General features: G+C 34.5%; 1 non-coding gene across 1 annotated transcript; it reads left to right on the top strand.

The window, feature by feature from the left end:
* Positions 1 to 16,914: 16,914 nt before the first annotated feature.
* Positions 16,915 to 17,021, top strand: LOC112929914 (U6 spliceosomal RNA). The gene has a single exon (XR_003237012.1). It is a non-coding gene; the product is annotated as a U6 spliceosomal RNA (small nuclear RNA).
* Positions 17,022 to 18,870: the final 1,849 nt, after the last annotated feature.

Raw genomic sequence — 18,870 nt, 5'->3', positions numbered from 1 at the left:
ATGTTCACAAAAGATATTGTTACTATAGTTTTTCTTGCAGCGTTTTTCTCTGAGTTCAGGATCAGCCTAATCCTACCCTGATAGAATAAGCTGGGGAATGTCCTATACTTTTCAATTTAGGGGAATATTTGTGTAGAAACGAGATTTTTTTTTTAATTTACTAATGCTCATCAGTGAAGCCATATTTCCTGAACTTTTCTTTGTGGCAAAGTTTCTAACTATATACACAAGTTATTCAACAGAAAAAGGGCTATACAGGTTATCTATTTTTCTTGAGTTAACTTTAATAAATTGTTTCTTCCTAGAAATTTGGTTATTTCATCAAAGTTGTCAAATTTATTGGCATGAGAATTTTCATAACATTCCTTATTATATTTTAAATAATTGCGGAATTGATGCCACCTGTCTTATTCTTGATGTCACTATTTTGAGTTTTTGCTTTAAATTTTTCCCATTATCAGTCTGGCTAAAAATTAATCAATGATATTCATCTCAAAGAACCAAATTTTGGTTTTTAATTTTCTGTATTTTTTTCTGTTTCAACTTCATTGGTTTCTGCTCTTATTTTTTTTCTACAAATTTGTATTTAATATCATTTTCTTTCCCTACATCTTAAGGTATAAGTTGAGGCCTTTGATTTGGGGCCTTCCTAATTTTCTGAACAAGGAATTTTTCCCTAAGTACTGCCTAAGGAGTATCCTCAAATTTTGTTATGTTGTGATTTCATTTTAACTCAGTAATATTTTACAATTTTCCTTCTGACAATTTTTGACCTAAGGATTATTTAAAAGTATACTATTCATTTTAAATTCATTGAGAATTGTTTTATGATCTAGAATGTAGTCTATCCTTGTGTACTAGAGAATATGCATTTGGTTGCTGTTGGGTGTTATATTCTATAAACATCAATTGGGTAAAACTGCTTGATAGTGGTATTCAACTATTTTCTACTCATACGTTTTTATCTACTTATTTTATCAATGACTGAGAACAGATGTGAAAGTTCAAACAACTGAAGTTTATTCTGGGTTTCTCTATTTTTTTCTTGAACTTCTATCAGTTTTTCCATATTTCAAAGATTGCTTATTATGTGCAAAAATATTAATATCATTATGTATTCCTGATGAATTATCCACACTAGCATTGTGAAATTATCTCTATCCCTAGTAATATTCTTTGCTCTAAAATCTAATTTGTCCAATATTAATACAGTCATTAATAAAAATCTCTTTTGATTAGTGGCAGAATGGTGTATTTTTTTATTCCTTACTTTTAATACTTTTAGGTCTTCAAAATTTCTTCTTACAGGCAGCGCTTAGTTGGGTCTTTTTAATTTAATATTACAACCTCTGCCTTTTAATTAGAGTTTATAAACCATTCATATTTAACATGATTATTGATATGTGTATCCCATTTCAAATCAATACTGGATCTATATATTTAACTTAGAGCTAGTATACATTTGGTAAAAGCAAAAGGCAAGATTCCTGTCAAATAAATTTTTGTATTCATAACAAAAGAGGTTGTCAAATTTAGTGGAAAAAAAAGGAACACTTTAATTTATCTCAACATAGTAGGGAGTAGAAATTCCAGAAATATTGAGATTGCAGCCCTATGTATAAAGTCAAGACTACCATGAACAATTGCCTTTAAAATGAATGGAAGGGTTAAAAACAAAACAAAACCAAATCAAAAGAAAACCAAACTAAGAAATAAGAATTACCATTTATGTATATCATTTCACTGGAAAGAAAATGTCACTCTTATTTTAGATGGTTTTCTCTCCTTTTCTGTGACTTTCCTTCTGTTCATAATGCTCCCGCTGAAAATCTAGTTTTGAAGAAAGTCAAACTCTGTGGAAGCCAAGTTATCTGTTTTATACAACAACTCATCATACAGTCACTATTATCCAGCAACCCAGTGTCTTAAATTCACCAGAGTTCACATACAGTTTGAACAACCATATATTTCTAAAGTGTTCCCACACAAAATAACATCCATGCATACATATACAAGCAAGTATTTCCCCTAAAACTTGGGTAATCTTCATAATTCTTTTTCTTATCCTATATGATGCCAATTCTGGCCAACAAAGTAGTTTGCCAGTGTGCCAAACTAAGCTGATTTGCTCTTCTTTTTAAACATATCATCATGGCTTTAAACATTTACTACTTGCTCCTCTGCTGAGCCATCATTACTAACTGACAATCATCACAGTTTAGGAGTAAGTTAGTCACTCAACTACACGGGAATCTATAGAATGCATATCTCTGTCCATAGGCTTTAATGATTCATTTGTAAATAAAGTTTATGGACTTTTTTTCAGGTTAAAGTATATCGACTTTTGGGGTGCCTGGGTGGCTTAGTTGGTGAAGTGTCTGCCTTCAGCTCAGGTCATGATCCCAGGGTCCTGGAATGAAGGCAGGCATCAGGCTCCCTGCTCAGCAGGAGGAAGGAGGACCTGCTTCGCCCTTTCCCTCTGTCTGTCCTCCCTGCTTGTGTTCTCTCTCTCTCTCAAATAAATAAATAAATAGATCTTTAAAAAAATACAGTACGTGGACTTTTGATTCGAAGTTTGTTTTAGCTTCTTATAGAACACCTAAAATATCGCTACCTATTTCTAGACTCTTCTCTTCATTATGAGAAGTTGAGAGTAATTGAAAAACATTTGCAGAAGGAAGATGTGAAAGTATTTCTAAAACCACCAAATGGATTACACAAATACCTCCTGGAGACTTCATAAATAATTATGGGACAATCAAAATCTAGAGTATCAATAAATTGTTAATAGTTTAGAAATTCTGAGTCCAAATGCTTTCTAAATTGAATAGTTTACTCTATTTTAAAATGTCATAGTAAATCTACAACACAAACAGCAGCTAAATTAGAAATATATACAAACTAGCATTTAAAAATGAGAACCCCATGATTTATAAACATGTCAATTCTTCAATTCCCTTAAAACAGACGCTGAAAAAAAAAAAGATTTGTATATGATATTCCACTAGAGTTTGAGAAGCACCAACGTTTTATTTACCAAGAAATATCACAATTCCCTGGGCTTCAGATACAGGCTATCTAAAGGACTAAGACCTAATTAGAGGATTAAAGATTGTTTCACCTCCCCTCAAACCTTTCTACTCAATTGTTTTATAACCTGAAACTTTAAAAAATAAAGTGGGTATATTAAAAAAAAATTCCTATTGTTTAATCCAAAAATGACTGGAAAAGCAGAAGGAGAAATCTACAAGAAAAGCACAGTTGTGAACATACTTAATATATCTAAGATTACATTTAGAGATAGTGCTATAGGAAGCACACATAATAAATACTTAATATTAATTAACACTCTCCCTGGAATATAAGTGCAATGATAAATTTTTGAGTTATGGAGGAATTTAAATACTTTATTGGGAAATTTAAGTAACAACCAGGTTCACCCAGATAGTATGTGGCAAGTTGAGAATTAATTCAGTTTGCACAGCTTGAAATTCCAGTTTAGGGAAATATTTTGCCAGATTTCAAAAAGACTCTTGGTATCTAAAGCTTCACAAAACATTTTCAGATCTGTCCAGTTAAAATTAGCATAAAGGTTATTCCCAAGCTAACACATACCCATGTATATGCAAACACATGCTCATCTTTTCTGGCTCCTATATGTGGAGCCCAAGTGTTATCAAAGAACTTGTGTAATTTTAATATATTTCATTGCCCACTAGCTGTAAAAAAGAAGAAAGAAAAAGAAAGAAGAAAGAAGAAAGAAGAAAGAAAGAAAAGAAAGAAAGAAGAAAGAAAGAAAAAAGAAAGAAAGAAGAAAGAAAAAGAAAGAGAGAAAAAAGAAAAGAAAGAAAGAAAGAAAGAAAGAAAGAAAGAAAGAAAGAAAGAAAGAAAGAAAGAAAAGGAAGTATACCAAACCATTTTCTTCTATTTGAAGGGAGGAAGTTTGGAACTTTAAGCTAAAATTAGGTTTGGTAATCATTTGGAGATTTTGTTTGCTTTTTTCTGTCTCCCATGAATTATATATATATTTTTAAAGTTCATAAATAATGAAAATATTGAAAGTATTTTGTTGTCTGTCCTTTGCTGTTTTGCATGAGAAATGCTTTCATCTAAAAGCCAGGTAAAGCACAATTATAGGACTTCAATGTGAATATTTAAGTCAAATGATTCAGGCACTAGCTTCTTTCATCAGCCTGTTTATTTTTATGCAGAATAACTTTACCGAGAGCACCAGATGAATAAATACTATCAACTATCAAAACACTTATGCTTTGTGCTAAAAAATAATTGCAATACAACACACTTCTTTAAGAGTCACTGCTATCAAAAAAAAAAAAAAGTCACTGCTATCTCTAGATTTTAAAATTGCTATATTTCCTGAGAGGAGAAAAAAAGGGAATACAGGACAGAATACAAACCAAAGATGAATCCCCTGATCCTCAGTTTGTCACAGACAAAGAACTCTTACAGTTGTGTAGGCATATTATATCCATTCATTACCGCAAAATAAAATTGGTTCTTTAGAAAAAATGAATTGTATTCAAAGGCTTGACAATCCTATTTAACCCAATGAAAAACTATTTATTAAACCAGTCTGAGTCTTCCCAAAACTGAGATGAATAGTATGAAGTCTTGAATATTTCTTTGTGGTATGAAGAGAAAGAAAGCTGCTGGTCACAGTCAGAATGGAGCCCATTTCTTAGGCCAGCTATAAATGAGCTAAACTGATTACAGAGTAGTAAATATTCCACAAAAAAAACCGACTAGAGTTTAAGATGTAAAAGTGTGGAGAGATGTAGGACATCTGCCAATGGAGACAGAAGGCTTAAATCAGCAGAGCATTTGGTCCGATCAAATATTAATCTAGAGTATTAATCCATAATGCTTATAAAACAAAAGTTAATTCTAGAATTTTACAGTCCAGAAAGAAAGAAAATGTCATTCATATTCTGGGTAATATGGGTTTTCAGGGAACTAATTTAGCTTCTGAAAGGATACTCAAAAATATCTCCACTTATTTCTAGATTATTCTTAGTGTTCTGATTAGTTGAGGGTACAAGATAAACTTTGGATAAACAAAGGCACTAAGCATTTTGAAAGGTTCCCAATGTATTATCTCTTAGGTATTTCAGGAATGACCAGTATATAATTAAAATTTAGACTCAGCTCCTCCAAAACAAAGGGAATTAGTAAAATTTAAAATATAAAATAGAATCTAGAAAAAATAAGACAAACTGTTTAGAATCTATTGGGGCTTTACTTTACATTTGACTAAAATAGTATTCAGGAGAGTGGGAGGTCAATAGAGGGTTTATATGTTTAAATATTTGAGTCCTACAACGTGAAGTGTTTCAGGGTGCTGCCCAAGAAGAATTTGGTCCACTACAACGACCTCAAATGTCCTTTTATTCCTTATTCATACACACATGCAGGCACATATGACATATATCTTTCTCTCTGTCTCTCTGTCTCTCTCTCTCTCACACACACACACACACACACACACACACACACACACACTCTCTCTCTCACTCTGATGCTTCAGAATCTCTTTCCTTGGAATCCAGTTCTGAGCCTAAGGACCTTTTTCTATTACATTTACTACAAACATTTACCATGGTTCTTGAATGAGTTTGGCAAAAAGACTGTATAATTAGATACATTATTTCCTAACATCACGGATTAAGAATTTATCTTTATCTTATCCAAACAATCCCTTTTTTTCCCCTGGTCATTGCGTTCTGATATAAATTGAAGTTGCCTAGACTTACCCCAATCAACTTGACAGTTGTTGTTCAAGTCAAATTTCCCAAGATCATTAGTCTCTCTAACAAAAATGGAATGTATGTTTGGCAAATGAATGTCATATTAACTTTCTTAGAAGCCTTCATTTTTCAGTTTTTTCCATTGGTCTGTAGATTTTGGGCGCTAATTTTCAGATGGACACTCCAGTTCTTTTCTGGAAGCTCAGCCTCTGCTAATGGCCCTGGGAGTAGTAACTTTAAAAACACTGTTATTTTATTTTGCTTTAAGTCTTTTTACTGTTTTTGGGCAAAGGGTAATCTAAATAAGAATTTACCCAAGAAAGATTTGTGGTTCACAGTCATCATTTTAAATAATTAATTAACAATATATCAGAAGCAAAGGTGGATATAGCCAACTATGAGTTTTTACAACTTTGATGCAGTGACCTTCAATCCTGTCCAAAAGTTAACATGTAACTCAAATATTACTAAAATAAATACTAGGGGATCCCTGGGTGGCTCAGCGGTTTGGCGCCTGCCTTTGGCCCAGGACGCGATCCTGGAGTCCCAGGATCGAGTCCCGCGTCAGGCTCCCAGCATGGAGCCTGTTTGTCCCTCCTCCTGTATCTCTGCCTCTCTTTCTCTCTATGTCTATCATAAATAAATAAATAAATCTTTAATAAAATAAAATAAAATAAAATAAAATAAAATAATAAAATAAATTCTATTTTCCATAACATTCAAGAATAATTAGCATGAGATGAAGGACCATTTATCAGCATTTCTTCAGTTAATTTGTTTCTTTTACCCTTTTAAAACAATTAATATTAACATTTTCACTATTAAAAATTAAAGGTAGCAAATATTTTTCCTTCAAATATCATTTCTATCTTATCTGTATAGGGCATTGATAGACATCTCATATACATAGTCACTTATTATTGTTCATAATAAGTCATTCCAGGGTCACTGTCGTCTGCAGGGCTTTTAATTTCTTCCTTTAACTTGGAAGCACTGCCTGACTTACTCTTAATAAACACGCACTGTTTGATAAAAAAGAAAGACCATTTTTCTTTAAAAGTATAAAAGGAAATACTCCATCAACACTAAAAGATAATGTAACAGTTCAAGATAATACACTGCCTAACACAGGGCAGCGGCCTGTGTATAAATGGAAATGAATGTTAGAACACTGTAGTGTACTGTAGTATACTAATATTCATTTAGTACATAGCCCTAATATTCAGAGCCCAGTGTAAGTGATTTCAGACTTCTGACCTCCAGAACTCTGGAAAATAAATTTCTACTGCTTTAGGCCACTATATTGGTGGTAATTGTCAGAATGAACAGGAATTTAATATAAACAGTGAATTTCTATTTTTTATTTTTATTCATTCTTGAGTAAGCAGTTTGACTAGTAATCACTGTGGGGTTTTTTCTTACAGGTTTAAGTACATTTATCCTGCTGCATTATTGGCTTTCATATACTTGTTTACTGTGAGCAATTGGATGAAATATATATTATTCATTTCTATAACCTTAAAATTTAGCATGATCTCTGTCCAAAAACACTCTCATTAAATGTCAATTTGGAGAAAAAACGGGGAATATCTAAACTATGCATTAAAAACAAAGAAATAGAAAAGAGGAGTGAAGAGACAGGAATAAAAATGATTAAATTTTAAATAGATGAGCTGCTATTTTTAAAATACTAGGGAAAGGTGGTGGCACCTTCAGCTCAGAACAAAGCCTTGAATATATCTAGGACATTATTTGTTCAACTCTATTCAATTAAACACCATCTGTTCAATAAATACTTATTGTGAACACAACCTGTTTCTTACAATGTGGTAGATGAATAGTTTTCCACAAAAAAAACAAAAACAAAAACAAAAAAAAACCTCATGGAAGGTTGTTTGTTTAAGAACAATATTATGTATAATATACTCTCCTTGCACATCTGAACACACAGGGAAATAAAACACTGGCAGGAATTTTCATGAAGAAAAACTGAAAGCATCAAGGTTCTCATTCCCAGATCCAGTGATTACTTTGGTATTAGTTATTTCACCTTTTTCAGATGGTTAAAAAAGAAAAGAAGAGAAAGAAACAAAAGAGAATCTTACTTATTAAATATTTATGTGATGGCGAAGTAAGGGTGGAAGGAAGTACAAAGGAAAGGAAAAAAGGGAGGAAAAGAAAATAGAATTCACCCACATAAAGAGAAATTCTGGAATCAGACATTCTGAATAGATACTCTTTTCTGATATGAACTATAAAAATAGACCATATCCACCGAAGAAAGATTTAAATGTTTAAGTACAAAGTTTTAACTCAGTTACAGTAATCTCTTCCCCAGACCGACAAATGTCAAGGAGAGAGGCTGATGATGACACATTCCTTTCTCATTCCTTCTTCCAATAGCCTGCTCAGAAAGGTCACTGCATTTCTTTCCCAGGGTTCACCTTGGGAGGGAGCAACGTCTTCCCCGCAAGCTCACGCTAAGCACAGCTCACCCCTCAGAGCTTGGTGGTTTGTGGAGGTTTATACATTCAGAGACGAGGGCACCCACATGCTCTAGGAAAGCATCGTCAGCCCTCTGGCAGGTGAAGGACTTCTGTGGGTCAGCTGCGGCACCAACATGGAAGTTGTCTATGGGATGAAGTTGTTTTCTAAATAAAGAAAAGGTAAAAAAAAAAATAAATAAATAAATAAATAAATAAATAAATAAATAAAAGGTAATTTTCCAGATTCAGAATAGTGATCTTGATCTCTAAGAGGCCTTAAGGTGAGGAGAAGAAAAAAGGAGCAGAAAAAAGGAAAAGAATAGGGAATAGATAACCAGGGCAAGAAAACTACCCAACAAAGAGCGTGATGTGATCAAGAGAAAGGAAGTCATAGCTAACACAACAGCAAATTAAAAGAATGAAAAGGAATAGAATGAACAGCACAGAAAGAGAAACATACGCAACAAGCTAGGATTTTTAATTTTTTTAAAATTCCCTAACGATAGCCATCAGTGTTTTTAAATAGAGATAGGCAATGTTCTTTTTCCAGCTCTGCAGGCCTGTAGTTTTCAGAGCTTCACACAAAATTGATTCTAAACATTCAATTTAAAAGACAAACAAGAAAGCTTGCAGTCCCAATTCAAAGATAAACCAAAAAGGGCATCTCATCATTTTAAAAAATATAAAGTCCTCCAATTTGAGGGCAATAGGTAAATCTACTTAGGTCACTTTACCTCTCTTACGGCAAGGCTATTTGCTAAAATGCTAGATTTTCTGATCCTCTACCCAGGAAAATAGAGTACAGCGAGAAAGCATTGTAATGTTCAAAAAAAAAAAAAAAAAAAGGAAGAAAGAAAAGGCACAATGTTGCTTTTAATCCCTTGGATGCTTATAAGGAACTACACAAATTCATTTTGCAGACATGCTTTAATGTGTTTGCAATTGAAATTGAAAACTGCAGCAAGCTATTCCATTGAATGGAATTTGTTACACAATGGAGTTACTTTCAAACGTGCCATTGGGCAGCTTACAGCTACCGCCAGCCTTCAGCTTTGTAGATGGTGTTCATGGAATCCGAGACCAGTACATACTAGGATACCTAAGAATATAGCCACCGAGCAGCAATTATAGACAGAAGTTGTGCCTGAGAGTGAAAAGAAGGAACATAGGAATATAAACAGTGTCCTTGGTCCCAAGGCATTTAAAATGTAACTGCTTTACCGGCAATACAATATATCATCGTAGGCACTTTATTTAGGAGGTACTGAGAAAATTGAAAAGTAGAAAGGGTAATGATTCATTTGCTTAACATTTAAAAAGCCTCTGAAGCATGTTTTGATGACTAAGTGCTAAAGATCTAGACCAAACCCAACTCCTGACCTTGCAGTCCCAAACTTTGATTCACAAAGGGCCTAGTGCACTCATGTTTATTCCATTTGTTTGCTACGGTGGGGGTAGAGCTCTCAGGAGGAACACCAAGAAGAGTAGACGAAACTTATGGGAAGTGGACATATTCTCTAGCATGACTGTAGTGAGAACCTGATTTGTGAATACATATGTCAGAACTTCTCAAATTATACATTTTGATATGTGAAATTTTATGTCAATGATATCTCAATAAATCTGTTTCCTAGAAAAAATCCCAAGTAGATATGTATACATATATATTGGTACACATATATATGGTATATACAACACCATGTAAGTATTGGTTGATATTAAAGACTACTTTCAAGGAATTGGCTCACCCAGTTTTGTGGATATTGGCAAGTCTGAAATTGGTAGAGTGGGCTCGCAGGCCAGCAGGCTGGAAACTCAGGTAGTTTCTATTTTGCAGTACATATTTTTTTTAAGACTTTATTTATTCATGAGAGACACAGAGAGAGAGGCAGAGACACAGGCAGAGGGAGAAGCAGGCTCCCGCAGGAAGCCCAATGTGGGACTCCATCAGGGTCTCCAGGATCACACCCTGGGCCGAAGGCAGGCGCTCAACTGCTAAGCCACCCAGGTGCCCCTATGTTACGGTCTTGAAGCAGAATTCCTTCCCCAGGAACCTCAGGCTTTGCTCTCAAGGCCTTCAACTGATTGGTTGAGGCCCACCCACAGTTTGAAGGTCATGTGCTTTACTTAAAATAGTGATTCCAAATGTTGATCACATCTAAAAGAATACTTTCCAGGCAACATATATACCTCATTGTTTGAAAAACAACAAACAACTAGGCATGATAGCCTAAAGTTGACACATAAAATTAACCATCACAATAATCTTCTAAGACTGATCCAGAGTTTAATTTTTTTTAAGATTTTATCTATGTATTCATGAGAGACACAGAAAGAGAGGGGGGCAGAGACACAGGCAGAGGGAGAGACAGGCTCCCTGCAGGGAGCCCAGCATGGGACTCAATCCCGGGACTCCAGGACCATGCCCTGGGCTGAAGGCAGGCTCTAAACCACTGAACCCTCCAGGGATCCCCAGAGTTTAATTTTTTATGGAGCGGAGGTTCCTTCAGAAATTTTACTCAATGATGAAAATGAAATTATATGTTCTCAGTATGCATTTCTATTAAATTTACCGATTACAACACTAACTTAGAGAAAAAAAGATATGAGCAGGAGAGTATAAATGACATTTTCACCCCAAATTTTCCCAATCTTCCCTCACTTTTTTTTTTGTTCACTCTCTCTGTTGTAATTTTGCATAGAGAGTGATACAAATACTTTGATCTTTTGTAACAACTCTACTTCTGCCTGAAAGTATGGCTTTACAAGATTTATGAGCAAAGTACTTAGATATGAGATAATTTTCTAAGGGAAATCACCCAAAATAGCCAATATAAAATTTGTTTTTTAAGAAAAAATGTTATTAGTTTATTTGGGAAAGAGAGAGCAAGAAAGTGTACAAGTAGAGGGAGTGGCAGAAGGGGAGGGAGAAGCAAGCTCCCTCCCAGGACCCCAGGATCATGACCTGAGCCAAAGGCAGACACTTAACTGATGGAGCCACCCAGGCACCCAAAAAAGTTGCATAAAATTTCTTAATAAACTCACAGGATAGATGAAGTAGAAAAATTGGGATGTTGTATTTTGTGATTAATATTTTTATCTGAGCACTAAGGGACACAGCTTCCCTCCCAGGCAATTCTGCTGTACAACAACAAAGTCAGTTCACTCAGGAGGAGATGATTTCTCACATTCAGCCATCATTATCAATTTATAAATGATTATGAAAATTTCATGGCATATAAACCTGGTATTTATTTTAGTCATTTAGTCAGTCTTCAAAAAATAACTCTGAGATAGTTAAGTAGCCCTTGTATCATCAAATCCCTATTTATTCACATTCCTGATTGTACCATACACTGCATGGGCTTTACCCAAGGTAGAACGATGACATTCATGGGCCACTTCCTTACAGAGAAATAAAAATAATGTATGGGTGCTTTGGCATAAAAATTAGTATGTTATAATATATTAACTTTTTCTTCAGATTTTTTTCTGATCTCCAAATTAATTAAGCATTTGTATGGGTCTCTAATAAAGTTCAGTTTGACTTAGACCCATTGTGCCTAACAGACAAGTTGGTCCCGTCCTCTTCTTTCCAATGGACAACTTTCTCCATCTACTCTCCAAGGAAGAATGTATATCTTCTTAGCTATCAGAGAATAACAAAGTAGTAGCCTGTCCTAGAAATAAAGTAATAGTTCTGCTTTCACATAAGGGATAATATAACTTTTGAGTTATGTGTGTTAATTTAATAGAACAGACCATTTATGTGACTAGCAGAAATCCTTCTGCAGGTTAAAATATAAGAAAAAGAAAAAAAAATATATATATATATCTGTAGTCAAGATTTTACCACCAAACATTATATTTAATCATTTAATTTTGGAAAAGTAACTTGATACAAAAAATTGATAAATTTAAAACTTCCATCACCCTGTACATTTTAAACTGCGTCTCAATAAAGCTATAAAAATTAATAAATTTAAATATAACTAAAATAAGTCTACAGCAAGAGGAAAAAAAGACTATAAGTAAGAACAGTGTTGGGATAAATATAAATATTCAGATCATTGTTTATAATGAAAAAGTATCTTTTGTCCTAAATTTTCACTTAGAATATTTTAATTATTAACATGGTCACTGTCAAAAAAGTTAAATCCTAAGATCCAGCAAATATACTACTAAGTATTTTCCCAAAGAGAACAAAGATACTAATTCAAAGGGATACATGCAGCCCAGTGTTCACAGCAGCATCCTCTACAATAGCCAAATTATGTAAACAGACCAAACGTCCGTCTACTGATGAATGGATAAAGAAGAAGTGATACATATATATAACGGAATGGTACTCAGCCATAAAAAATGAAATCTTGCCATTTGCAATGACATGGATGGAATTAGAAACTATTATGTTAAATAAGGGAAATAAGTCAGAGAAAGACAAATACCATATTATTTCACTCATATGTAGAATTTAAGAAACAAAACCAACAGGCATAAAGAAAAAGAGAGAGAGGCAAACCAAGAAACAGATTCTTAAGTGTAGAGAACAAACTGCTGGTTACCAGAGGGGAGGTGGGAGAGGGGTAAAGTAGGGGATGGGGATGAAGGAGGGCACTTATTGAGGGGAGCACCGGGTGTTGTATGGAAGGGCGGGTTCCCTAAACTGTTCACCTGAACCTTCTATTACATTGTATGTTAACTGACTGGAACTTAAATAAAAACCTTTAAAAAAGGGAAAATAGTTCAGTACAATTTGGGAGCAACAGATAATAATATATATATGATATTGGGATCCCTGAGTGGCACAGCGGTTTGGCGCCTGCCTTTGGCCCAGGGTGCGATCCTGGAGACCCGGGATCGAATCCCACGTCGGGCTCCCGGTGCATGGAGCCTGCTTCTCCCTCTGCCTATGTCTCTGCCTCTCTCTCTCTCTCTCTCTCTCTCTCTGTGTGACTATCATAAATAAATAAAAAAAATTAAAAAATATATATATGATATTAATATGTAAGTAGTATGAGAAGATATACATATGGAGAACAATAGCTTTCAAATCATCTTAATCATTTTGGATTGTTCCTGGCAATAAAAAGCTTTATAGAAACTTGAAATTTATTAATTCATTAGAAATAAAGCCTCATTTTATTCTTGTTTAAAGAATAACTTTTAAAGTTACTTGCAATGTTAATTGCTCTTTGCTTCTTTGGAAGAATAACATAAAATCAGTGATGTGTTTGTTTTATTTTCTAAAGTCTAATGTGAGGAAATAAAATCTACGTAGCATGAAAAGGTCCTTTTTCTTCTTTTTCTATTAAGATGCTTTTATTTTTCAGTGTTGCTATTTGCCTATGAAAGGAAAATATTGGTTTATAGGAAAAATGGAATTTCAGTGTCTCAGTTCTTGCTATTATGCAAAGAATCAATATAGGAAGGCTAAATTAAAAAAAAAAAGCAGTGAAATCTTGGTATTTCAACTTTTGCTAAGATGACTATGGTAAAAGTCAAGACAGGAAGGTTAAATGAAATAATCCACATGGAAAAAAAAACATGTAGAAAAGAGTGCTTTCATAAATTTAAGAATTATTCCCCTAGAGGATTTAAACATTGATGAAATTTGATGAATTTAATTCAGGTAACTCAGATCAAATCTTTGCTTTTAAATACCTTGTACAAGGAGAAAACAGAAATTGAATAGCAAATATATTTGGTTACAATTTGGGAATTACTGAATAAAATGTGCTAAGATAATATACCTTTGAAAAAATGTGCAAAAATATAATAAGAAATAGAACTAAAAAGCATTTGAAGGGTAATACTGTCTTTGTAATACTGAAAATTTTAAGCCATTAACAACTAAACAGAAAGCTGCAAAAAACCACAATGTTCTGACATTTTCTCAAACTACACAATTACAGTATCTTGATTGTTACAGAATGATTTAGAATTCCTCTCTCTTTATGTAACCCTACTTTCTATCAACTTCCTTTTCCTCTAAATACTCTAAACTTCCATAGTTTAAGAGGGAACACTTGCTTTTAAATTTGTCAAATTAGTACTTTTGAAGCTCATTACTACATTTAAATAAGAGATGCAGAGTGACCTGGTGTATAGCAGTCTCTGTGCTGGATATCAAGCACAAGTCAGAATAACTGAATTTGAAATTATTTGTTCATACAGGATCTCTAGTCAAAAACCACAAATGCTTAAATACGTGATTTAGCCATTTCTACATTAACACAATATTTCAGTTCAGAATAAAATCCATTTTTTACAACCTTGACCCCACCTAAGTATTCTTAGCTCTGAAACCTCATCTAATTTTTAAAAAGGTTAGTATAATAAGAATATGTGGAAAAATATAAAGAAAAAAAAACTTTGTCAGACAGAGCAGACCCCTTTACAAAATAAAAGTTGAAGAAGAGGAGGAGGAAGAGAAAGAAGAAAATAAATGCTCTAACCACAGGAGCAATAAAGGTAGTGATACAGATTAAAACTCTGCCCATCTACGCAATTTCTGGATGGATTAGAACATACACACAGTGGAGCAGCGAAGGTGCTCTGTGACCAGATGATTTTGTTTGAAGTGATGTGGGAAGTCATATATCTAATTCAACCGGGCAACAGTTGGCACCACTCCCTGGAAAACGTTAGATGATGTATTTCATAACTATAAACTCAATTCTAAGTTTGAATATTTCAGAAAGTTTCAGAAAGCATACTATTGGATAGTTTCTGGAAATATTATGATAATTATTATTTTAGCAAAATAATGATAATGATCAGCACTTCTCCCAAGTAGGTACAGATACTTCCCACCACTTTGAGTTTTTTGAGACTCAAAGACCTTACCAATCAAGATTAACCCCTCTATGTCAAAATCCTCTACTAATTTTTTTGGAGAAGGTTATATAGGAAAAGAATCAATAGGTTTCTTTGAATTTTAATTGCTTTACTTTTATTTTCTTTCCTAAAAGAGTCTTTATGTAGCTGTAGTAAGTTGTCTGAGAGCTAATCTTTGGAAAATGCCTTTCTTGTATATCTACTTATTTTGGAAAGGAAATAAAACTCAATTTACATGTCTAGTTACACCTCTATGGTGGATCCTCTTGAACTCATTTCACTTACTCTTAGAAACCAGGAGGAAGGTGTGTGAGTAGGACTAGGACAGATAGAACATGGGCTGATACAAGATGAATGGATGAGGGGCTAGGGCATAATGTACCCCTTCAAATGGGCACTATTTGTAAGTATTTTCATGTTAACTAGTTGATTAGAGCTCTTTTCCCTATATTTACGTTGTCAATATTCTGATCACTAGGAAAAACAGGTTAGGTATGGAATGTAGGGCATTCTAGAAAATCAGCAAGCAAGAAGAGGGCATAGGGAATCATAGCAAACTAATGAAAGAGGGCAGCTACAAGAAAGGTATATGTACTTTCTTGGTATATGTATATGTATATGTAGTACTCATTATATGTACTTTTTAACCTGAAACATGTGACCTTACGCTGAGTGGTCAAAGCCATAGGTAAATACAATTCATCATCCCAGAGGGCTGGTCCTACCCCCAAATTTTGGAGATAAAGAAAAATAATTTAACCAAAGTATTCAAGTATTTAAATGTAAAAGCAAAAGTAATCTATAGATTTAATGCATTTTTTATCAAAATCCCCAGATCCCTCCTACATAAATAGAAAAAAAATAATTCTAATATTCCCGTGGAACTATAAAAGACCCTAAATAGCCAAAAACGGTCTTTAAAATAAAAACAAAGTGGGGCATATGGGTGGCTCAGTCAGTTAAGTGTCTGCCTTCGGCTCAGGTTATCTTCCCAGGATCCTGGGATCAAGCCCCATCTCAGGCTCCCTGCTCAGCAGGGAGTCTGATTCTCCATCTTCAACTGTCACTTCCCCTGCTTGTGCTTTCTAGCTCTCTCTTGTCTCTCTCTTTTCTGTCAAATAAATAAAATCTTTAAAAAAGGACAAAGCTAGAAGCATATTTCCTGATTTCAAAATATATTATAAAGCTACAGTAATTCCAACACTATGATGCTCATATGTCTACATAAATGTTCAGAACAATTTATTAATAGCCCCAAATTGGAAACAATCCAAATGCTCATCAGCAGGTGAATGTATAAACAAAATATGGTATATATCTATACAATAGAATACTACTCAGAATAAAATTAATGAACTACTAAAATTAATAATCCAATTAAAATGACAGTATCAGACTTGAATATACAATTCTTCAAAGAAGACACACAAATGGCCTACAAGTATATGAAAAGATGCTTCACGTCACTAATCATCACAAAAATATAAATCAAAACCATGATAATACCTCACACCTGTTGGGATGGCTATTATTAAAAATAAATAAATGTTGGCTAGGATGTGCAAAAATTGGAACCCTTGCATACTGTTGACAGAAATGATGGTGCAGCCAATATGAAAAATAGTATTTTTTCTATAGTAATTTTTCCTCAAAAATTAAAAATAGAACTACCACATGAAAAGAACCAATGCACTTCTGAGTATCCAAAGGAAGTAAAATCATAACCTTGAAGAGACATTACCCTTGTGTTCATTGAGGTGCTATTCATAATAGCTAAGATGTGAATTAAAAATTCACTTATATGAATTTAAAAAAGTGTGGCAGTGCTCGCTTCGGCAGCACATATACTAAAATTGGAACGATACAGAGAAGATTAGCATGGCCCCTGCACAAGGATGACACGCAAATTCGTGAAGCATTCCATATTTTTGAAAAAAAAAAAAAAGACTAAAAAAGTGTGGCATATGCATTCGGTAAAATATTATGTAGCCTTAGGAAAAGAAGGAAATCTTGCCATATTGCAACAATATGTATAAAGCTTGAAGACATTATGCTTGGTGAAAACATGGCAGTTGCAGAAGGGCAAATATTGCATGACTTCACTTACATCAGGTATCTAAAAAGTCGCAGAACCAAAGAATAGAATGTTGGCTGCCAATTGTGAGGAGAAGATAATGGGGAGTTGGTATCAATGTATATAAAATTTCAGTTAAACATATATATTTATATTTGACCTAATATGCACTATATATACACACATATATGTATATATATATGCAAGTCTCTACAGGCATCATTTAACTTGTCCACTGCTCTTTCACACATACGAGACAGAGAGAGAGAGAGAGAGAGAGAGAGAGAGAGAGAGAGAGAGAAGGAAGGAAGGAAGGAAGGAAGGAAGGGAAAAGATAGAAGAGAGGGATGGATGGAAGGGGAGGGAGGGAAAGAAGGAAGGAAAGAAAGAAGAGAGGATAAGGAAGGAAAGAAGGAGGAAGAAAAAAACAAATAGAAAAAGAAGATAAGCTTCATAAGTTTATAAGAAATAGCTACGTATCCAAACTGGCATTTCTGAGAACTAAATGACATACAGGTCCTTTCACAAGCCATCAATTTTTTAGCTACTCAGGTGCAGTGAGTTGCATTATTACCTGGCCGGCTTTTCTCAGTACTTTTACATGGTGCCAAAGGAACTGTTAGCTTTGTCTAAAAGTGCTCATTTGCTACCCAGTGATGACAATTACCTGTCTCCTCCTCTTTCAGAGACACTTGATCTCTAAACTGAAAATGTTGTCAGCCAAATTTATAGATATCCTTATTTGAGGCGAGGACACCATATCCAGAGAGTATGCTGAGCAGCGTGTATGCCAGCAAATCAAGCCCATGACATAGAAAGTAAATAACACAGGAAGGTGCCCAACAGGCAACAAAGTCAAATGAGGGCTGCCAAGTGATGGTTGGTTGATCAAAGGCAATGGGCCAGGCTCCAGGGATCAGGTTAAAATTAAATGATTCACCCACAGGGTTGGAAGAGCTCATTGGGACATCACCAAGAATTCCAGTGACCTAGAGGGATCCCCACAGACCGAAGCAGCTGCTGCTTCTGCTATAAGCCCGATGCCAGCAACACACAGGCTAGATTCACTTCTATGTCCTCAGCTTCTAATTAACACTATGTAATATTTGTATTTCTACTCCATGTTCCATCAAAACATGGACTAGATTGTTTCTTCCTTTCCTGAAGTGTCATCATAAATATGCTTTGAATTTCTAAATATGATGCTGCTCTCAGCAACCTAAATCTCTCTCCCATATGGAGAAGAGTTGAGCCCAATCCACCTTAGGCTACCTCTTTCACATAGTCAAGTAAAGGTACTCTAGAACCGTGTCCCCTCCTCCCGGCATGGAGACAAACACCTTTGCTCTCAGCTACCTACTCGTGACCTTCTGGAAGAGCAGGGGACATCAGGCCTAATCCTCTCTTTGGCTTCCCAAGTCTCAGTGCTCTGAGTGTTCAATCACTTCTTCCCCTTCTCTAAGACTGTATCTCTGGCCTAGACAAAAGCATGTGCTTGTACAGTAGTTAGTAGTTTTCACAGTGGTATCACCTCATTGTCTCATTCCTTTTTACATTTAAACCTGCTGCAAGTTAAAAAGTAGTTGTTATTCTTATTGGAGATATGAGGAAAGGAGACTCAAAACATTAACAGACTTCCTCAAGGGCAGAGTTAATAATAGAAAAGCAATTTTGTGGTCGGAAGGCTGATGTCTACATCATCAGA

Source organism: Vulpes vulpes, chromosome 7 (genome assembly GCF_048418805.1).
Source record: "Vulpes vulpes isolate BD-2025 chromosome 7, VulVul3, whole genome shotgun sequence".
Lineage (NCBI taxonomy): Eukaryota > Metazoa > Chordata > Mammalia > Carnivora > Canidae > Vulpes > Vulpes vulpes.
This window is presented reverse-complemented; position numbering and strand designations above follow the sequence as displayed.